Source organism: Hermetia illucens, chromosome 1 (genome assembly GCF_905115235.1).
Source record: "Hermetia illucens chromosome 1, iHerIll2.2.curated.20191125, whole genome shotgun sequence".
Classification (NCBI taxonomy): domain Eukaryota; kingdom Metazoa; phylum Arthropoda; class Insecta; order Diptera; family Stratiomyidae; genus Hermetia; species Hermetia illucens.
The window spans coordinates 20,821,981-20,845,126 of NC_051849.1; the positions used below are offsets into that span (position 1 = coordinate 20,821,981).

At 43.1% G+C, this 23,146-nt stretch overlaps 1 protein-coding gene across 2 annotated transcripts in view; it reads right to left on the reverse strand.

Annotated features, from left to right (window-relative positions):
- The window catches only part of LOC119657436 (putative ferric-chelate reductase 1 homolog), a 148,284-nt gene that overhangs the window by 50,446 nt on the left and 74,692 nt on the right, over positions 1-23,146 (reverse strand). For both annotated transcript variants that reach the window (XM_038064345.1, XM_038064360.1), the window contains exon 3: positions 14,223-14,245. The gene's annotated coding sequence lies outside the window, so the exon portion shown is untranslated. The remainder of the gene's footprint in view (positions 1-14,222; positions 14,246-23,146) is intronic.

Genomic DNA, 23,146 nt, shown 5'->3' on the forward strand with positions numbered 1-23,146 from the left:
ATGGTGGGTAGTTTTCCCCTTCCGACCCTCGCACTCTTCCCAATTGCCACTAAACTAATATCTGCCTCGGAAAGTACTAATCGCGACTTTTCATTTGATACCCCACATGGCTATATTCGATGAAAAACAATTTCACCCCCCTCGTAGGTAGATGAAGACCCCTTTACATTCAGCGTGGAGTAATGTAATTCACCGCATATGGAGGGGGTTCACCCCAGCTTGCCACTAAATTTCGTGTCAATAGGGACAGGTGTTTCTGAGAAAAGTGCGTGTGACAGACACACAGACGGATAGGCAGACTTTGTTGTCACAAAGCGGACCCCATCACTAAGCGCCGGAAGAGAAATTACGCCTGTGCTAAAATCGGGAATCATATCATCACGTGATAGACATGAAGCTCAGCTATAAGCAACACGTACAGTATGTTTGTGATAAATCATCCACTGCTAGTATGGCCCTGGCGAGGATGATGCCGAACGTGGGAGGACCACGGCATACCTCTAGGTTCCTTATAGCCAGGGTGGTGACCTCAATCATGCTCTATGCGTTTGGAGCGAGGCGTTGCAGATGTCAGTTAATACTAGCAACCTGAATGCAGTCTACAGGAGGACAGCCCTGAGGGTATGCTCTGCCTTCAGGACTGTCTCAGATGATGCAGCATTCGTCATCTCTGGAATGATGCCCATTGACATCTTGACAGATGAGATGGCGAATATATACCATGCGAAGTCAATCTCGCCCTTATTGCAGACGAAGAACGCTGAGAGGGAGAGATCCATAAATAGATGACAAGAGCGGTGGGAACGCTCGGGAAAGGGTCGGTGGACTCAGAGGCTCACAAGCTGACTCCGCCTCGTGATGTAATACCTTATGGTGGTTCCGCGAGGCAGTGAGGGAGTTGGGGGTGGTTTTAGTGGGTAAAAATCCCACACGCTGGTGTGTCTAGACCAGTGTCTTTTGAAGATTTCCACCTCCTCAAAAAAAAAAAACAAAAAAAGCCAGACCCGACAGACAGACATACAGATGGATATACAGACCCGGCGGACAGACAGACACACATAATTACTCCCAACCAGCGGTTAAATATTTGGCGGTAATGATTGACAGAAGACTTAACTTCAAGATGCATAGCGAGTGTGTAACTATCACGAAAATACTGCCGAACATTGCTGGACCAAGACAAACCCTTCTGTTTTTCTGAAGGGTAGTTAGTTCTGTGCTACTGTACGCAGCTCAAGTATGGGCAACTGTGCTGAAAAATAACCTAACTGCTGAAAACTAGGAGTGGCGTATCGGCTAAGTGTACTCCGGACATGTCGTGCTTACCGGAAAACTTCAGGATAAGCTCCTCATAGGCGTCCTAGCGAGCGAACGTCACCACCTCTACGATAAAACGTATGCGGTCGGATAGTCTAGCACATTTCCACGAGAGTTGGCATCTGTCCCAGAATGGGAAAAAAGATAGGAGGAGTCACAAACTGATCGTTGGACATGCCGCATCATTCCGGACGTTCGAAGATGGATTGGACGAATCCACGGAGAATTAAATCATGAATAGGCCCAATTCTTGAGCGGACATGGAGGTTATCGTGCATACCCACATAGATTTGGACACGACGATTCACCATACTGCTCAAGATGCGTTAATATGGTTGAAAATGTGGAGCATGTTGTGTTTCATTGCCCTAGGTTTACTGTGCACCGGGCAAGACTGTCCGGCTGTCGCAGATAGGCACTTACCACCTGAGAACATTATAGAGTTCATGCTGTAGTCAATGGAGGCTTGGAAACAAGTCAAAGAATTGTTAGCAAATATCCATGAGCAGCTTAGGCAGGAAGAAAAGAAGAAAGGAGAGAACAACAGCGAGCCACAGTTAGGAACTGATCCATCTTCCTGCGCTGACAAAAGGAAAGACAGACGAACTAAACGATACACGGAAAGTATATGTGAACCTTCGAGGTGGGGTTAAGTAAGCTATACGTACCAGCAAGCGAAAAGGCTTCAAGGAACTTTGCGCGAAGGCAGACCAAATTCCCTGAGGAATAGCGTATAGAGTTGTTATGAAGAGAATAAGATAGCGAACACCACAACTGACTCGCCCGCATCTTCTTTTTAATACAGTGATCGCCCTCTTCCCCCCGCATACGGGAAAACGTAAAACATATATACAAGCGTTAGACGTCTTTACTATACCCGAGACAACCGTGCAGGAACATGCAGAAATTTGTCGGAAAATCGGTAAAAATCAAGCTCCTTTTATGGATGTTATTGCCAATAAAGACCTAAAGGAGCCACGACTGGTTTAGCGTATTTGAGGCAGGGGGCAGAAGGAGTTTTTTTTCGATCGGTGGAGGTGACAAAAATTAGTTTTGCTCCCGAAGCCCAATAAGTAACCAGATCATCCATCATCATACCGCCCAATTTGTCGCGGTAGGAAAGATGTTCAGAAGAGTATAGGAGCGACAGTTCGGTTTTCGTCAAGCTCATTAAACGATCGACACCATAGACGTCGTTTTGAAGCTGGCTCGAGATGCGATGGCCTCTAACCAAAATAGTGTCGTGATAACATTAGTCATCAAAAATGTGTTCAATTCAGACAAATTTGAATGAAGAAAAAGCTCATGACTAACGAAATAAGGAAGTTACGAGAGTCTTCTTTGCGAAATTAATTTCTTCCAAATAGATATCATCATCAACAAAAAAAATTAGTTCAACTTTTGGACGGCTTGAGCAAAAGCTACGAGAGGGTTTGAGGGTTTGAGTATAATTCACACCTATGACTTGTTTGCAGATTAATATAAGGAACCGAAAAATATTTAGGAACCACTTTGGTCACGCTGCATCGAAGGTCGAGGTGAAGCAGCGTCCGATAAGTTTCAGCTGCCTTAAACCGTAGTCGTGTGTATTTTTTTTTCAGGATTTATATATATGGTTGCCATTCACTCCTTGATGGGGTGTAGTGCGTCAACTGCAACCATGCACCATCCCTCGCGGTTACCTCAAATTCTCTTAAGCTTCCCCTCCTCCCTTCGGCTTTCTGAGACGCTCTTACTCCTCCTCTACTATTCTGCGCCAAGTCCTCTTGGGGCGATCCACTCGTCAGTTATCTTGGGAGAGTTAATTCGGAAGCACGGTATAGCTGCAATACAATTGTCGCCCCTTCTTAATGTGTGACCTATCCACTGCCACTTCCGACTTCCTATCACGTTGCATACGAGTGCCAAGCATGTGCGCCGATCAAGTTCTTCGTTTGATACTATTAGTATCAGGCCAGCGTACTCCAATGATACGACGCAGACAGGAATTGACGAAAGCTTGACGCTCTTGAGTAACAGTGGAGTTCAATATCCCCGTACTACTCCCATATAGCAACACAGAAAGAACACTACCACAAAATAGCCTCAACTTGATCTCAGTGTTGAGATAACTGCGTTTTCTGTTAATGTGTCCGGCAACATCCAGTTCGGCGAAATTGTCCGCAGAAACCACGCCTCCTGGATATACAAATTCATCGACATCTTCGATGATTTGCCAATTAACGCAGACAGGGAGATTACGATGACCCGTCAGACAGGAAACCTTGGTTTTGTTGGTGTTTATCTTCAGTCCAACTGTATTCGCCTCTCTTCCCAAATGCAGAACCATTTAGTTTCTTAGTTTAGCTTAGTTTAGTTTCTTAGTTTCTCCGGAATGCCCCCTGTTGATCACTTCGGGGGCACAGAGAAATGGAAGAGTTACTTGAAGAACTGAATCTAGTTTTCACCATGCGTTCCGATTCCCGGATCGCCATACATCTGCTTGGTTGAAGATATAAAGTTCTCTTGAAACGAAGATAAAACTGGGACGAACCAGAAGGATTGACGGCTTTTACACCGATTGCTCAAAAACAGAACAGGAATCTACCTCTTGTATAAAAACGAGAAGTAGACCTTTCCTTTGGAAGAATATGAAGCGGTGTTTCAGGGTGAAGTATATGCGATCCTAAGGGCGGCAATCTGAATGACTGACGAGCGGTTGAAGGGCAGGCACATTGCAATCTGTAGCGATAGTCGGGCATTGAGGGCATTGAGTAGTCCTGTGATCACTTCAAAAATCGTTCAGGAATGTAGAAATCGATTGAACTCTGTTTTTAGATTCCATACGGTGGATTTACTCTGGATGCCTGGTTATTGTGGTGTAGAGGGAAGTGAAATGTCGAACGCTTTACCAAAAGGGGGTTCGATTTCCCCCATACCGGAACCAGCTGCAAGAGTCTTGTGGGTATTCTGACTGGCCATAATTCACTAGCTGGGCATATGTTCAGAATAGAAATTCTCCAAGATGATACGTGCCTATTATGTAATGAGGAAGCGGGATCCAAGGAACTTTTTCTATGTGAGTGCCCCGCCCATGGACGCATCAGACATCACATTTTTGGTGCTGATGTGCTCCAAGTGCAGCGGGTAGCATCACATCTCCTAACAGAAATCCCGCGATACATAAACGAATCCAGGGTATTCCGTTAGACGGAGGAATCGAGGTTTAGGGTCTGAATGCTTACAGGTTTTTGCCTCTCCCCAACCTCAAACTACCACATTTACAAGACCTTTGACTTTGTTAACCACATGATACCTTTGGCCAAAGTTGCCTCTCTTAACACTCATCAGATGGTTCGCATCCTACTTCTCTAGATGTTCCTGTCGCGCTTAATGATTGCATATCTCGTACCTTGTGTCCCTCCTCTGGTATGCCACAAGCTTGGATATATGTCCACCCTTTAGATTTCCTTTAGCACACAGAACGCCGAAATGTTCGAGGTGAATTTCTCAGAGTTCGATCCTTATTACCACTCTCCGGTTCCGAGGCGAACTCTCTTCTCTAGTTTCAAGCGTAGGTGGAGCTTTCTTCTTCCTGCCCTCGGAAGGCAATATATAATTGGAATATCTCAGTTTATTGTTCTTAAATAAATATATAAAAAAAATATGATAAGACAGCTTCCTCAGACTAGCAGCAGACCACTGCTACGCTTTTCACAAAATGACGCCCAACGTGGGGTACAATCTTTAATTTGCATCTTTTTAAAGCAATTTTGGTTCAGAAAAATTTCTGAAATTTATATTTCACGATTTTCACTTAAATATTTATAAATGTGCTCATTTTACTTCCGCTAATTATTTATTTTCATTTGTAGCTCTGCCCGTTTAGTTTCCTTCTGGCTTATTATATACGGCGCCCAACGTGGGTCGATTCGGTTTTGGATTTGGACTCTTAAATTCATCATTATAGCAAGGGATGTAATTAATGTGTAGGTGTGTCGGTGCATATTTTGAATATTCTCAGAAAACTCTATCGGTATACTCCTTGCTAACACCTGAAGAAATACACAAAAGACTGAACTACATATGTACCTAACCCCTAACGCCATTTCAATGTTTAAAGTGATAGATACTAAAGTGTGTAAGATACATTGTATGAGCACTGTCTCCACCTTGATATCTGTATCTTTCATTAAGAGCTGTGGGCCACATATACATAGAGTAGACACAGAGCTTCGACTGCAACATGTGCGGCAGCAGTAGTCACTTCCTATAAATCGGCAGAATGAATGAATGGACGATTCCAAGTAGTGAACCATCTGCATGCAGGCAGGTGAATGCCTACCCGGCTGAATAGTTTTTCATGTAAGCCCACTGAACTAGAACCCCAGTCTTCCACCCTCCCAGGTGCTACTTCCCCCATGAAGACAACAACAAGACAAGATACAATCGTAACATAATAAAATGCCCACCACTAAGCGCCGTCTGAAGTAGCGGTAGAGCTCTTACGTAAATGTTTGATATTCACTCAAAGCACGGGGAATTCTTGCGTGCCCACGGCATATAAACGAACAATAAACTATTTAATCGTCCATCAAGCTGACCAGTCGACTATGTAATAGGCCAACTTAGCTGATGGTCACAATCTGTTCCTCGACTCCGGAGGAATTGGTTCATTGAACCGGCCGGTGTTTATCGATCACTTGCGTACGCAATTCTTCCATTATATTCGGGGCTTCTTTCTTTAGATTTTTTTTTATCCATTCTGGATTTCTTCCTACATTTTCACAACTGTTTACCGGGTTAATTTGAATAAAATTTTGAAGACATTGCGGAAGAACACGATGGACTTGAAATTCTTCTTTCCATTAGCGGTTCGTATCGTTAAAATGTGATTGAACGCACAGGTGCCGTTCCAGTGTTAAGTGATCCATACTTGGGAAGTGTTAGGTTGTTTTTGATATGGCTAAGGGGTTACCATTACTAAATTGGGATACCTCAACTTGAAGGAAGAGCTGGTGATTCAGACGTCCCTTTTCAACCCCCCAGAAGTTTGGGAAATATGAGAGGGCCGAAGTTTGAAATCTCCACATTTTACGCACTATCAAGCCTCCTCATAATTAGCCCCTTAACGTTTAGATCCCCAGAAGGTATTCAACTCCTAACACTTGATTTCGCAGGACCAACTTTGTTTACTTAGCTTTCTGCAGCCTTTCATTAAGACCACCCCAAATGCCTTCCTCACCTTACCATCAACCTTCGAACTTTCAACCCTACCTTGCCCCCTGAACTTAGCACAACAAGCGGCAGAAAATCATCTCCAATTATCGCAGAGTTTTGCAGGCACGCACCTTGGAAGTAGCGGCAGCACCACACACATATGAAACCACTCATCAATGGAAACGGCTTCTTTTTCAAATGTTTGCCTTGAATTCTTCATTCCCAAAATAAATTTCATTAGTAATTCCCTAACTGTTTTTCCATTAGAACTCGAAGTCGGGTCAGCACCAGCAAGATCAATGACTGCATCAAAAATTACGATACTGAATCGAGCGTGGTTGCGTTAATGAAATAAGAGAATTTCGCGAGAACTGGTCTAAGGTTGTTATTTTTGGTGGGCAACAGGTATTTTTTCACACACCGTCGGGGGTGCTTGTTGTACAACATGTAGTAAACAGATTCGCTGGTTAAGCCATGGGAAAGCGTCCATATATGTTGTATAACTTCTAGCAGCGCACGTATGTGAAGAAATTGTTTACACTGCCAATTAAGCCATTCATGCTTCGGGCGCCCCACAATTTTGATGGTGCTAATTTGGCATTTTCTGCTGAAACGGAGTTTTGCGTTTTAGGAATGTATCGATTTGGGTTTTGGTGTAAACAAGTGCACTCATGGGCGTAACTACTTTGAAATGTAATGTCATCCCTTAACTGAAACTCTGTAAATGATTACTTGACATGATTGGATTCAAAGCCCACTTCATCTTCAATGGAACTGTGCTTCAGTCTCCTCATCAACACATTTAATGCTATGCAAATGATGAGCCTGCAGGGGAGGGACAACCACAAAGGCAAACCTAAACATAAATGACACAAGCAGGATTCCAACTTGGAACAAAAGTTCGCAAGGCTGGTGCTCAACCAACTCGGCCATCCCACCATACCTAATTACACCAAGCTCCCACTGTCAAGATGACTCCTCGGTCAAATCTGGATTAAGACTACGCTTGAAAGCTCCTTGTTTAACCCGGAATACGACCAGAAAGGATATAATTTCTCCGAAATTCCACACTGAATAAAAGTTATTGACACGCTGTTTATGCCTCGAATAAGAACAGACAACCGCATGAAAACAAAAATTGAACTGCCAAAGATGCACACCTTCCTCAATAGAGGTACAGAGGGCTTTCAAAATGTACCCCTTCTCTAAATCGAGTGTGAATTCTAGCAACAACGACTGAGCATTCAGATCCAAAGCAATTTGCTGTAACACGGTAGGAATGCGGAAACCATACCACGTGTTACATAGTCACATTTTAGTAGAATGGTAAATTCAGTTTTCAGCCCCCCCGATGCGGGGGAAAATAGGAAGTTCCTTCCGGGGTTGGAGTTCTCTTGGAGGCCAAAACAGAAAAACTTTAACAACATTAAATTGGTTATGTAATTTCGGGTGGGCGAGGAGGAGAGTTTGGATCATGATTTTCACCCCCCACAGCGCGGTTTTTCCTTCCAACAAGAAATTTCCTTAAAGAGGACATTTTAGCCTTTTCTAAAGTTTTTTATGGGTGAGGTGGCCTAAGTGTATGCGCCTCTACCCCACTTCTCCGCCCGTACCTTCGCCGGACGACGGTGAAGTACTACTCCGCTGGAGGGCTCTCGTCTACACGGTAATGATCATATAACGCGTACCTCACGCTTTCCGGGATGGATCCATATATCGTACTTAGTGTTGCGTTTACCACACTCCAACTTGCTTCCGACTTAGGTATCCTCCTCTCCTCCACGGGATTAAGGAATCCGGCAACTATATTGAGGGCGTCGTTTAACCTCCCCCTTTCATCCGCGAATCTCGGTCAATAGAGCATAGGGAGATCAAGGTACTCGGATGTGGCGGTGCACTCGGAACAGTCAGCGGAGTCGTGCAATCTCCAATTCTCCGTGTTTTTGCTACAATTTTCTATGCAACTTTTCCTCGGAAATCCGCAGTCATATTGACTGGATATGCGCTCCTCCCTGGTAGAGACAATGTACGCCATTCGGAAGGAAATCCAAGGAAATCATTCCCACGACGTGTGGGACGCAATTGGTCGGTACGAAAAACTCACCCTTCTCCGGTTCGCTGTGTTGTCCAGTACTTCGGCCCTGATAGAATTGCGAAAATAACCACCCATGTGATAAGCAGCCGATGGCTATATTTAGGGCCTCCGATATTAAGTCCGTGCTAGGGATAAGCTAGCCATTTCCCGCGCATAGTCCAAGTGCCCTTGATGATCGATTTTGAAACGACCTCGTGATCACCAACCCGGATTTTGATAGTATTGTGACGGGTAATAAGGGCCAATTCCATATTTTGTCCGCTAGATCCAATTCAACGATTCGTAATCGTGAATGGTTTCACTGCCAAAAAGTTCATGTAGTCCCCTTTGCAATTACCACCGTCTGTAAAACCACTCAACGTTGCCTTCTTTCCGCAAAAGCCAAGCACTACATCATACATTATATTCTACAGGAAGGGCCTCGAAGAGCACATGCTGTCACAACACAATTTTCTGGCACGTCAACCATCTTGGATCAAAGAAACCTCTCGATTATTCGAGCTCAGTAACCAGGGACACACAGTTTAGCCAAGAAGCCATTAGTCCAACCTTAGTTGGCCGAAATAAATGCATTTCTGACATATAGCGTCAGTACCGTACAGCACTTACCAATAGTTGGCGTCTTCCGAGCAAGGTTCACGACTGTTACCATTGCATCGACCATAGAACGAGTTCTTCGAAATCCATACTATTACTTCGATAGCCGAACTAACCCGTTGAATATTACCCTCTCCAAAATCTTCCCTATAGTATCTAAAAGACAGATAAGGCGATATGAAGAGGGAGTGAAAGGTGGTTTTTGGCGCTTCCGTAGGGGAACCTACCTTTACTTCTACCTAGCCGGTAACACTCCTTCCACCATGGACAATTCAAATGCACTTATGAGGGATATGGATCTCATTTTAATAATCAATTTCACGGTTTCGTTCGGAATCCCGTCCAATCCCCGGAACTTATTATCCCCAATTCGTTTGGGGATCGACAAGATGTCCTGTGGAATTATTTGGTTGAGATCTACGCTCTTCCTGTTATGTGCAAATAATTGAAATTATTTTGAAGAAGAGTGGGGGGCAGGTCAGTTCGGGTTAATTTTGGGCACGCATCATGTTGATTAGAAATTTGTAGGGGAGGGTGGGGAGGGGTTGTATTGGCCTTTAGACACAACTACCGATAGCAATTCCGCTTACTTTCCCGCAAGATCCTTTTAAGGCTACTTCAAAGATCGCGGTATTCTTTTTCAATCGGCTGACGTTCTGGCTTCCCGCTTGACTTATTACAAAGCCTCCTTGCTCACAGTCACGTTGATCTCAACAATGCGATTTACTGGTTCGACCAGCAGTTTGATATCTTGCTGTAGTGAAAATACCGTCACGGCATCGTTTAATGCATCACATGCCTCGGTGACCTTCTGGCAGCTGACTCACCTTTTTCCAGTACTGTTCCCATCGGATCGTGACCTCTAAAGCCACCAAGAATGTCTCCCCATCGAAAGTTCCAGTGGACCAGCCAACTGGAAGGGTTTTCCCTCTTCTGCTGCGCATTCACCTGTTGGCTCCTCTATTTTTAATGTTTAAGAAAATGACCTGGTGATCACTGAGGGTGTAGTTTTTTACTCAGACCCTGCATCTCGCCAAAAAGGTACTGAGGCAAGTAAGTACGCGATTGGGCCTGAGGCTGAAATCGGCAGCAATAATTTCATGGCTGTGGTATCTAGCTTCCATCGCCAGACTGTTTATCATCTCCTCATATTGCGCTAATGTTGCAGTGAGAGGGGGTCTAGATGTGGGCGCCGTTGACTTTTGCTCTTACAAATAATTTTCCATTCCGCTAATCAGAAAACCGAAAACTAAAATTCAATCATTTTGATGATTCTCAAATTTGGATAAGACCATTAAGCTGCTTATTAGGAACAGATCTACGTATATCCCTATCGCACTCTCAATAGTTCCTTCATCAATACAGTTGCTTCAGCTTCCTCTAGACCGCCACTATAACAGGCTTTAATGGAAAGTTTGTAGCACACTATTCTGCTGGAATATCTATATTTGAATCACCTAACGCATCGTTATGCCTTCTGAACGACTACTTATCTCGAGGCTTGCTTTCGGCACCTCATCTGAGGACGCCTTGAGACATGTTAAAGACTATTCTATTTGCATGCACTGAACTAACGAAAGACAAAAATTTAGGTCGAATCACAGCGTCATTCAAAGTCCGTCATCATATACTCGCATTATTCCCATTATCTTCTAAAACCCTCATCCTTAGTAATCCCTCACTACTCACTTGTGGAGATCATTATCATCAACGGCGCAACAACCGGTCTAGGCCTGTCTTAATAAGAAACTCCAGACATTGCGGTATTGCGCCGAGGTCCACCAATTCAATATCCCTAAAAACTGTCTGGCGTCCTGACCTACGCCATCGCTCCATCTTAGACAGGGTCTGCCTCGTCTTCTTTTTCTACCATAGATATTGCCCTTATAGACTTTCCGGGATGGATCATCCTCATCCATACGGATTAAGTGGCCCGCCCACCGTAACCTATTGAGCCGGATTTTATCCACAACTTGACGGTCATGGTATCGTTCATAGATTTTGTCGTTATGTAGGCTATGGAATCGTCCAACCTCATGTAGGGGGCCAAAAATTCTTCGGAGGATTCTTCTCTTAAACGCAGGCAAGAGTTGGCAATTTTTCTTGCTAAGAACCCAAGTCTCCGAGGAATACATGAGGACTGGCAAGATCATTGTCCTGTCCAGTAAGAGCTTTGATCCTATGGTGAGACGTTTCGAGCGGAACAGTTTTTGTAAGCTGAAATAGGCTCTGTTGGCTGCCAACAACCGTGCGCGGATTTCATCATCGTAGCTGTTATCGGTTGTGATTTTCGACCCTAGATAGGAGAATCTTGGGGAGATCCCGTAAACATTTTAACCCCTCTTGTGCGGCTACGAAAAAAATCGGGTATGTTGGTCACAGGTGCAACGTCCATGGACCAAGGATCCCTCGACCATACACGGAGCTGAAAGACTCGTACTTAATGGTAAACGAGAAATGGGACATTCATGATGGATCATACTCTAAACAGAAACATTCACCAAGCCTCTGATGAGATTTAGCAACAGATGTTTTTGGGGCTGCACCATACCTTTGGCATTGCAAGGCCTGAGTGATTCAAATTACCAGAATGATCTGCCGCCTACCACAATCGTGCTGGAACAACTGGTGCCCAAAGTGGAGATCCAAACGAACGGCAATTCGAGCGGACATACTCACACATCTCCAGCAAAATTTTCTAAGCGACTTTATCACATGAACATTGCACAATTTTGAAAGTTGACTATTAGAAGTAAATTCTATAGGCAAAGTTTTTATATTGCCGATATTACGGCATGAAACGACATTATCAAAAAAACTCTCAAATAAATACATTTTTCTAAGCCAATCCTCCCGCTACTTCCGAAGCATTACATCCAAGCCGTGGTTTATTACACCTTGAAAATCTCAGAGAATTAGAGGTCCAAAATGAAGTCTGTCATGGTTGCACCTCGTCACCGATATTAATTCTTCTTGTTATCGGCGACGTTCTTCATGCTGCCGGAGGACGTTAAATATTCTTTCACTGCCTTGGCTATCTGGATCTACATCTAGATCTATATCTCAACACCAAAATAAAGTTGAGACTATTCTGAGCTAATAGTCTTTCTAAGCCCCTATGTAGGAATAGCACATGGAAAAGGGCCATGACTACTTATCTGCGGCGTGTCAACAGAGTCGTTGGTCTGGACGAAGAACTTGATTGGCACACAGGCCCATTACCCATGGACATGTGGATCAAAAGACGCAAGTGACAGTGGATATGTCACAAATTAAGGAAGGGCTACAATTTCATCGTTAGCTACGCCGTGCAATAGAATCCACTATCGCAAGATAACCGATGAGTGGGTGACCCTAGGAGCGCATGGCGCAAAACAAGAAGAGGGTGAGTGCCAGAGCTTGCACCACGTGTGGTCAAGAGGCTCCCAAGTTATCGTCTAACAAATAATCCCATAGTTCCTTTTCGGTCAGCCTTTTAACCGTTTCTCGCCGATTTTGATATTCAGCCTCAACTTCACTCGGAAGTTGCCATCAACGCAAATTACCAGTTGAGTTACTAGCCATCTCCGTTTGCTTGAACCAAAGTGAATGGGAGCAAATATTTCTCGAGACCAGGTTTCGTATTAGTATCTATTTTGTCAAGGAGGATCTCCGGTAAGGAGAGAATTATTGGGTGACACAGTAGATATGACGTAGAAGAAGAAAAATTAAAGCAGATCACAGAATAGTTGTGTAGAATCAGCACTGGAACCAAAGAATTCTGTCTAAACAGGAAAGAATCAAGTGGAACTGTGGGACTTGAGAGTATGACGCTAGTGGTGCTTAAAATGTTGCACCCTAGAGTTGAAAGTCAAACCAGTCAATCCATCCATTCACTGGCACACTCTTTAGATAATGCAATCTACATTTAAAGCCAAATAAACGCTAAACAACAGTGCACGAGTTGCTTTACATAGAACACAGGCTACTTGTACAAAGCTTATAATGTATATGTAATAAGTAAGATGATTCACTGACTGACATTCTATGTACATATATATATACGATATCTTAGGGTGCAGTGAATTTACGCAAAGCAGGGATCTTTGCCCTAATATAACTTCGCTAATAACTGTGGGATTTCCACCAAACTTTCCAAAATGATGCTTTATGCCCAGAATGGTGATCTATATTTGGATCTAATTTACTACACGACTAAACCACTGACTTAAATATAATAACATTATTATTGACCTTATTTTAACAGGGATGAGTATTTTGAACCTTACATGTAATATAGGGGCATTCTCATAATTCTTCTAAGATTTTCCGGATGGATAGTTTCTGAGAATGTCCAATTGATTAGAATTATGATACATCTTCCTAACCTCAACTCACCATATTGCAAGTGGTATCAAAGCTGCAATTTGCCTACTTCAAACCGATGCCTTTCATTTGAAAAAAGATATTGTACCATCCTCTATTCGAGGGCTCCCTTTAAATCAACGTATATCGGTGAATGTGGGCTAATAGTTCCAATCCACCCACCATATTTATGTCAGTAGGTCTCACCGTTTCCACGAAGAAAGTTTCTAATAGATAAATGGATAGATAGACGAAAGATAAAAAGACATGCAGACAATGATCCTATTTTAAAAAGATTTTGTTTTCCGCAAAACCTTGGCAAACAAATGTATACCCTAAAGCAGTTCCCATATGAAAACTAAGCTTCTGTGTATTTATTATTTCCTACTTTGATCTTAAAACAATAAATATTTATAAATAAATTGTATTAAAAAAGTGAATTAACATCTTCTTCCATTAAATGCTTCAAATCGACTTTAACTGAACATTCTGCGATCTGGATGAAGGACACATTATACTGAATAGATTTTTACAAATATTATACAATATTACAGGAGCTAATTTGAATCTTTTTAAATTTCAAATTATCTACTGCAAACAGGAGTATAAAGGTCAAGATATACTATACATACTATCATCATTATTTATTTTATATTTCCATAATACTCACGTTTTCTTCCGGAAATGATATCCCTGCAAGCAGAAAACATTGCAAAATTAAAGCCAGACAGACAGTATATTAAATAATGATTTAATTATTAACTTTTTATATTATTCAAATTGCCAAAAAACGTATAAATTATATTAAGATGCGTAAGCGCTATGAGCTCAGTCTGAATTAACCGGTATGTGCAAATGAAAACGTTATTCATAAAATAATTTTAACATTTTAATAAAAAGATATAAATAATGTGAATGTATATAAATGTATCTAAATATCATACTTCATATGAGTATTTAAGAAATTCATTAACAAATATGAAAATTCCGTGTCACTATGAAACTGAGAATGCAAAAAAAAAAATTATCAAAATTAGATTGATAATAACTCTCCATTCAAATTGAGCTTATCAGAAACGTGACTGATTGCATTCAATCTATAAAAATTATTGATACGTTTATTAACTTTTCCACCGGTTAAGATATTTATAGTACGCACGAACATGTATAGTTTAGTTACGTGTTGACGGTAAATATGACAATTGAGATAATCTGGAAATAGTTGGTTTACTATGTATACATAGATATGTCACTCAAATAAATGTTATAAAAGATACCGATTGCATTCCTACAGAAAGTCTATTGGAATAAGTTTGGGGAACTAAAATATGCATATCAAAAAGACAGGTAAATGATTAATCGGATTGGAAATACCAATTCATTCACTTGGAATCATATCCTAGTTTATTGACAGGTAGCAACAGACGTCAGTTAACACAAGCCATCCCACGCAGGTGTTTTGCTATTAACACATAAAACTATACCAATCAATCAGTGGGAATCATAACGCAAATAATGATTAATATAATTTTAATATAATTAGCAGACGAGGCAGACCCTAGGTCAGGACGCCAGACAGCTTTTAGGGATATCGAATTGGTGGACCTCGACGCAAAACTGAGATGCCTGGAGTTCCTTATTAAGGCAGGCCTAGACCAGAGACCGATTGTTGCGCTGTTGATGAGTTTCATATTTTTTTCTCTTTCATATAAAAACTACATATATGTAAGTATATACTATGTTTCTTCCGTTCAACTCCTTGTTCAGCATATTGCATCCATACAGTATCGCTTATTGTTGCAAATCCCTCAGTTCCGTGAGACTACTTCAACACCGCACTTACTTTGGAAGTTATAAGCCTACGGCAGAGGACAACCACACTGACAAACACCAAGATATGTGGCCAGATGACAGATGACAGATAGAAAATAACGATCTGTCACTTAATGGACAAATTTTTCCGAAAGTTTGTGGCTGAAATCGCCCATCATCATCAATGGCGCAACAACAAAAGCCGGAAGATACAGTCGATCGGTGAAGCGTAAGCTAGAACGGGCTAGTTTGACCTTTGCTAAAGAAAAAATAAAGCATTCAGAGCGCTGATAAAGAGGAACTAGCTAGACGGTCATCTTTGCAAATCATCATTATCAACAGCGCAAAAACCGGTATCCGGTCTAGGTCTGGCTTAGTAAGGAACTCCAGACATCCCGTGTATGGCTTCTTGACTTCCGCCATCACTCCATCTGAGGTAGGGTCTGCCTCGCCTTTTTTTCCACCATAGATATTCGATTTATAAGCTTTCCGGGCTGGAGCATCCCCTTCCATATGAATTAAGTGACCCACCCATCGCAACTTATTGAGTCGGATTTTATCTACGACTAGACGGTCATGGTATCGGTCATAGATTTCGTAGTTATCTAGGTTACGGAATCGTCCATCCCCATGTCAGGGCCAAAAATTCTTCGGAGGATTCTTCTCTTGCTAAGAACCCAAGTCTCCGAGGAATACATGAGGACTGGCACAGTAAGGCTTGACCGTATGGTGAGATGTTTCGAGCGAAACAGGTTTTGTAAGCTGAAATAGGCTCTGTTGGCAGTCAACGATCATGCGAGGATTTCGTCGCAATAAATATATCAGGATTGTTCCTCTTAAAGAACGATCTGCTAGGAATCCGCGGAGAACAGACTGGGACTCCTGAGTGTTATCGTATCTTCAGGTAATTGGTGACATCAGGAGCGAGATAGAGCTAGAAAGATTAGTGGAAGACCTGGACGTCGTCTTTGACGCATATGAAGCCAGTTGTCTGTCTGAAGGAAGAAGAAGCGACATTTACCGAGAATGTGCAAGACAGGGTACATCTGCTCTTCAGAACTCGTTTGCCGGGGTCCTACTCCACGGCCGAAGGCAGTAGCATTCTGCTTGACACTGCAACAACGAACAGAAAGGGGAACAACTAGCGAAATAGGTATGATCGGAAGGTAGAGTAAGATAGGGAATGTGAGCCTTTAAACCATTGAAATCACCCGAAGTATATGACATTTTCCAAGTACTACTCCAGAGAGGTCTTGAAATCATCTTAGTATCTCTCTTAACAGTGGTAAGGGACAGCATAGCCTTGGGACATATACTAAGGAAATGGAGACGGACAAGATTAGTCTTTATTCCGAAAGCGGGTAAAAGGATCCTTTTCACCCCAAATCTTTTAGACCAATCTGCCTGATATCGTTCTCAAAACGAGGGAGAAGGTCATAGATAACTATATTAGAACTAGCATTCTAATGCGTAATCCCTACATGTCAGTACATTTACCGGCCAGGACGATCACCCGAAACTGCCTTGTATCAGTTGATGGATGCCACAGAAATAAAGGAAATAACACTGCGTTAGAAAGCAATAAGGGAACGGGCGAGCTGGACAAGAAAGGCGCCGTGACGCTGCTATTCGGGCCAGAGCTGTTCTGTGGATAGTATTGCGTGTTGCGCCTGGCGTGTTTGCATGTTCGAACAAATAAACAGATTCTACTTTCCTTTTGAAGGTTTTGTGTCAGTTCAATGTCTGTCAATCCCTCTGTATGTCTGTCCGTCTGTCCGTCTGCCCGTGTGTCCGTGTGTCCGTGTGTCCGTCTGTCCGTCTGCTCGTCTGTCCGTCTGTCTGTCTTTTTTTTTGCCGATGGAATGTAGAAAACTTCAAAAGCTACCGCAGGCTCCTGCCGCACGGTTATGTGGGACTCTTACCCACTAAAACCACCTCCTTCTCTTTCCACTCTCCCCGCAGGACTTCCGTTTGGTATTACGTCGCGGGGCTGGATTAGAATTTATTCTGCGCTCATATTAATATTCGTGTTTCTCTCTTTCGGATGACTTCTTCCTGCCTAAGCTGCTTTCCGATGGATGCAATCACTTTTTCGACTTAGATCCATATGCTTTCACTATAATTTCCATTATATTTTCGGGTTTAAAGTGCTCCCCGGTTGTAGCTTCTAATGTAGCCCTTTGAGCTTCGAATCTGGGGCAATGAAAAAAGACGTGATCTGCGTCCTCTGCTCTGGTGAGATACGTTCGATCGTAAAGTCGTATTTCTTTCGCCAGAATCTCAATCGAGACCATTCCTGCTATCACGCCAGTTGCTTCATTAGATATTCTCTAAGCGCAACATGTTCGGAGTATACTTATGCGATACGTAGCCCTAATCTTTCTCTTATTTGCTATAGTTTTCAGTGCATCTGCCCATACTAGGGCTGCATACAGTAGGATCGAACTGACCACCTTCGAAATAAGCCTTGGGCCTATATTTGATAGCATTTTCACAACCAGCGCTCCGATGTTATATGCCTTGGTGGCTACACCCTCCACATGGAATCTGAAGTTTAACCTCTGGTCAATCATTACGCCTAAGTACTTGAGCGCAGCTTTGAATGAATTGTTTGTGTTCCAATTTTGCTCTTCATGGAACTGCATTTTCTCCGCTTAGTAATAAGTACCATTTCCGTCTTATGCTCTGCGAGCGGTAGACCAGCATTTCAGGATTTAATCTCATAGACTGCTTCATTTGCATAAAGCTTGACTTCTTCGAGAAGGCGCGCAACAACCGTCACACCAACATCGTCCGCGAAACCAATGGAGGCCACACCAGTAGGAAGGTCTAGCGTCAGTACTCCGTTATACATAATAATCCACAAGAGTGGCCCTAGGACAGACCCTTGTAGAACTCCGCATGTCGTTTGGTATAATTTCATTCCTTCATCTGATTCGCTGCACAGAATCCTATCGATTAGGAAGTCGGCAACTTTACGCACCAAGTACTTCGCCACGCCTAAGTTCATTAGAGACTCAAGTATCTTCCTCCATCTAGCGGAATTGAAGGCGTTCTTCACATCAAGTGTGATCACTGCACAACATTTGCCCTCGTCAAGTGCAGTCGTAGCTGTGTTAGCTACCAGGAAAACTGCATCCGTTGTAGACCTCCTCTTTCGAAAACCGAACTGATTTTCGAAGAGACCGCCTCCTTTTCGGCAATTGGAAGTAATCTATTATAGATTACTCGTTCGAATAGTTTGCCAGTATTATCATATTTAGGACGCATATCGGCCTATAGGACGAAGCTTCCCCCAAAGGTTTGTTTAGCTTGGGGACTAGTATTATTTTCTGCTTCTTCCATTGTGTAGGAAATGCTCCTTCTTTAAGGCATGTGGTGAACACCTCGACAAACATATTTCGAGATATTTTGACTGCTGCCTTGAGAGCTTTATTGGGGATGCTATCCCAGCCAGATGCTTTATTTCCAACAATTTTATCCGTAGCTTCGAGGACCTCCTTTTCACTTACCATGGGAACTTCGGCGGTGTCTATCTCGACAGTAGGAAGGTTAGCGGTACTCACATTCTGTGGGAAAAGATCCATTACTATTTCATTAAGCAGAGTAGGGCGAGAAATCGGTGGGAAGCGTTTGCCCAGCCCAGAGGTTTGTGTCAGCTTCCTTACACAGTCGCTTAAAGTGTTCGCTTTGACTTTTTATTATGGCCACAAGTAAGTTCTTGTGTAGCTGCTCGTATCCAGATCGATTTCTATTTCGCTTACTGCGCCTTCTGGCCTTGAGGCAGGCCTTGCGGCATTCTCCGATTTCAGAATTCCACCAAAAGTTCAGAACTCGCTTCTGGGATACACCATATCTTGGCATCGAAGCGTCACATGCTCGCCGCAACTTTTCGCCAATCTGTAAAGCTTTATCTTCTGCGCTTCCTTCAAGCACTGTATTTTCATGCAGAACTTCTTCGAAAATCTCCTCGTCAAACTTATTAGCTGCCCACCTTTCAGATCTCGCCCGGGACCATTTCATTCGTGTACCATGCATGATTTCAAAAATCATGGCCTAGTGGTCGCTATGTGTATATTCTTCACTGAAATACCGCCGCATAACACCTGTAAATAGATATCCCGTCTATTTTTGCTCTAGTGAAGCCACTCTCGAGAATCTTCGTGGTTCCTTCGATGGCCCATCCGTCTGCCCGTCTGTCCGTTTTTCCGCCTGTCTGCCTGTCTGCCACACTCGATTTACTCAGAAACGGCTGAACCGAGTGTTACGAAATTTGTAGCGAGTGGCGCCATTTTGTGTTGAATTTTAAGGGGGGCTCCCCATACATGCGAAAGGAGCATATACATTTTCTTTCCACAGTATATGATCATGTGGGGTATCAAATGAAAGGGCTCAATTAGTAGTTTTCGGAACTGATCTTTTTACTAATACTGGGTGAAACATAGGGGAGATAGGGCACAAAATGTGTGTCCTAAAAAGTGAAACAGGTCTCCTTCTCAGAACCTACCCAACCGAAAAATCTGAAAAAGATCAGAAATCTAGTCTTCAAATTACATCCCATTCCGATATTTGCACAAATAAAGTTAATAATAGTATATTATCATGTTCTGGAAAACCCCCTTACGTTCATTCAACGAGTACAAAATTTGACGTTAGCATAGATGATAATATAGGACATAATCCTGAAAAGTTTGAGGGCAATCCGACTAATCGTGCATAGCGAGCTTTTCACATAAGATGAACACAAAACCTTTATACCCGAAGCGCCCGGATTCCAGTATCCCGGCTTGTTGTCAATTATTTTTCCTCGGAAAATAAACAAAAATCACTGACAAAAAGGGAAGCAGAATCTGTTTATTTGTTCGGACATGATACATGAACAAACTGCCTTCATCCAAATCGAGCAGGCGGCGCGAGATCTTGGGCTGCACATCAATGAAGGCAAGACAAAATATATGGTGGCAACGTCAGCACCGAAGACGAATCAACCAACAACATCAAACCGCACTGGTCAAACACGAAGAAGAATAAAGATAGGAGAATACAACTTTGAGACCGTTGACAATTTCTCCTATCTAGGGTCGAAAATCACAACCGATAACAGCTACTATGATGAAATCCGCGCACGGTTGTTGTCAGCCAACAGAGCCTATTTCAGCTTACGAAGACTGTTCCGCTCGAAACGTCTCACCATAGGGTCAAAGCTCTTACTGTACAAGACTATGATCTTGCCAGTCCTCATGTATTCCTCGGAAACTTGGATTCTTAGCAAGAAAAATTGCTAGAACTCTTGGCCGCGTTCGAGAGAAGAATCCTCCGAAGAATTTTTGGAACCCTACATGAGGATGGACGATTCCGTAGCCTACACAATGACGAAATCTATGAGCGATACCATGACCGTCCGGTTGTGGATAAAATCCGGCTCAATAGGTTACGTTGGGCGGGTCACTTAATCCGTATGGATGAGGATGGTCCCACCCGAAAAGTCTATAAGGGCAATATCTATGGTAGAAAAAGAAGACGAGGCAGACCCTGCCTAAGATGGAGCGATGGCGTGGGTCAGGACGCCAGACAGCTTTTAGGGATGTGGAATTGGTGGACCTCGGCGCAAAACCGGGATGTCTGGAGTTCGTTATTAAGGCAGGCCTAGACCGAATACCGGTTGTTGCGCCGTTGATGATGATGATGATATTCTGTGGAGTCGGAAAAGTTCATGGTTACGACATTGAAAATTGAAGAGGAACGGCTAAGGGAACTTTACTGGCCGAACTTATCAGGAATGGAAGAGACCAGGGGGCTCATGCATACGGGTACGAACCCAAGTGCTCGAAAGATTGTTTAAACTTCACGGATACGGATACGAAGCCCTCGAAAGATTTTTTAAACTCACCAAGAAGAACCTCCGGCTCATAGTGCTAATACCCTCACTGGTCACTGTAGACAGCACTATCACATGGGGAAGCTGCGGACACTGAGACATCTGAGAGTGATGAAATCTCCGCACATATTCTGGAGCAGTGTTCGGCACGTGTGCAAGGAAGGTTCAGCACCTGGGAGAATAGTTAATACCAGATGCCAGGTTGAAACAGTTGGAAGTAGGCAACATATTGTCCTTCCTAGTTCCCGGACTCTGAACTGAACTTACGCATCTAAACTATTTGGTTAGACCAAGATAATGAAGGGAGATGGTGCATTGTTCAGTTTGACAATTTATTCCATTCAGGTATTTAGATAGTTGTTAGACCCCCTGCGTTACGCATTCAAGACTAATTTGATTCATCCAGTTTCAAGAATGGTGCGTTTTCTTATAAAGTAAGAACCATCCGGATATTGCGATGACTGGAAATGGCCCTATTGCTTGCCTAATGATTTGAACCCCAAGAAATATTAATTCCCCATTTCCATGCAACAAATGCAACTTGAGATTTGTACGAAGGGAATATGAAGTACTCGTCCAACTTGGGGCCATGGTCATTAATCATTGAAAGTAAGACCGTTCTGCATTCCTCAACCCACTTAGGTGCACGGTTGGCAGCCGGCACACTGTACCCTGCGGTGACTTTCAAGCTCTCTTTATTTACATACCTTGATTGCGTTATCATTTAAGCACTCGGATGTGGTTTTGATTCAACGCAGTACGGCCACCACCTGTGCAGGTACATACGTAGACATACATGCTATTACTGAAACAAGAAACCTGATTGACAGGTATTTTCACGGGTATGGTATGGTTGTGCCAGTGAACCTACTTACGTACATGGCATTCCAGCAGCGTAGCAATAACAGCGAAAACAACATAGTCCACCGCCAATAATTGCAAAGGTTAGTTTCTTGCCGAGAATATATTATTGAATGTGTGTCTATTCTGTGTCGCAATTGTTGATTTCGCCTTGGCGTACACAATCATTTTGTAATGTTGTCACTGCAGCGATAATTTCTTAGATTTACATTCAATGCGAACGAGAAGTTGTGGAGGAGAACATGGGTTTCATGGGGGGCCAAATGAAGAGCCCATTCTTCCTCAATCAGTTCGCCTAAGGATAGTGACCGTGCATATTCGCTCCTAAATGCAGGTCTGCAGAACCACAATCTCTGTCTCCTATCAGAACTACCTTCGTCTCCCCCTTGTAGATAGACCCTAAGAATATTTACAATTCCTCTTCAAATTGCTAGATAAGCAAAATGAAGCTCAACACTCATTGCTCATTTGGCTCTTCACAAAGTCCTCAAAGAAAGGGGTTGTTCTCCTAAACGAAACCAAACCAGGGCTCCTAAGATTAAACCACACGCTCCCGGATATATCAATTCCGCAGTGACGCAGCCATCCTAGTCAAATTGGGGCTAAGAGCAAACACCATTCCATTGGATTTACTTGCTTCAAACTGCCTGCTAGCAGTAGCCAGACTGCCTGTTAGGAACGGCGACTTGTCTGGGAAATCGCGGTCAGTTTTGACGCTTTCCTGCGTGGAGGTGACCTCAATACCAGGTATGTAACTTGGGGCGACTCAATTAATAAGGAAAACGGCAAAGTTTTCTTTGATTGGTTCTAGTCAGACCCATTCCGTAGCGCGGACATCATTAATGCGGGAGTACCAAACTTTCCTCGTAGGTTCTTCATCCCAGACGGTTTTATAATCTCGTCCAATCTCTCAGCCTGTGACACTAGCTGCTCCTCCCTGGCATGTCACTCCGACTATCATGCCCTTATTCTCTATATGCATTTACAGCAAATTCGCCCCTCCCTCCCCCGGCCATACAAATGTAGACCCTTCAATCTGACAA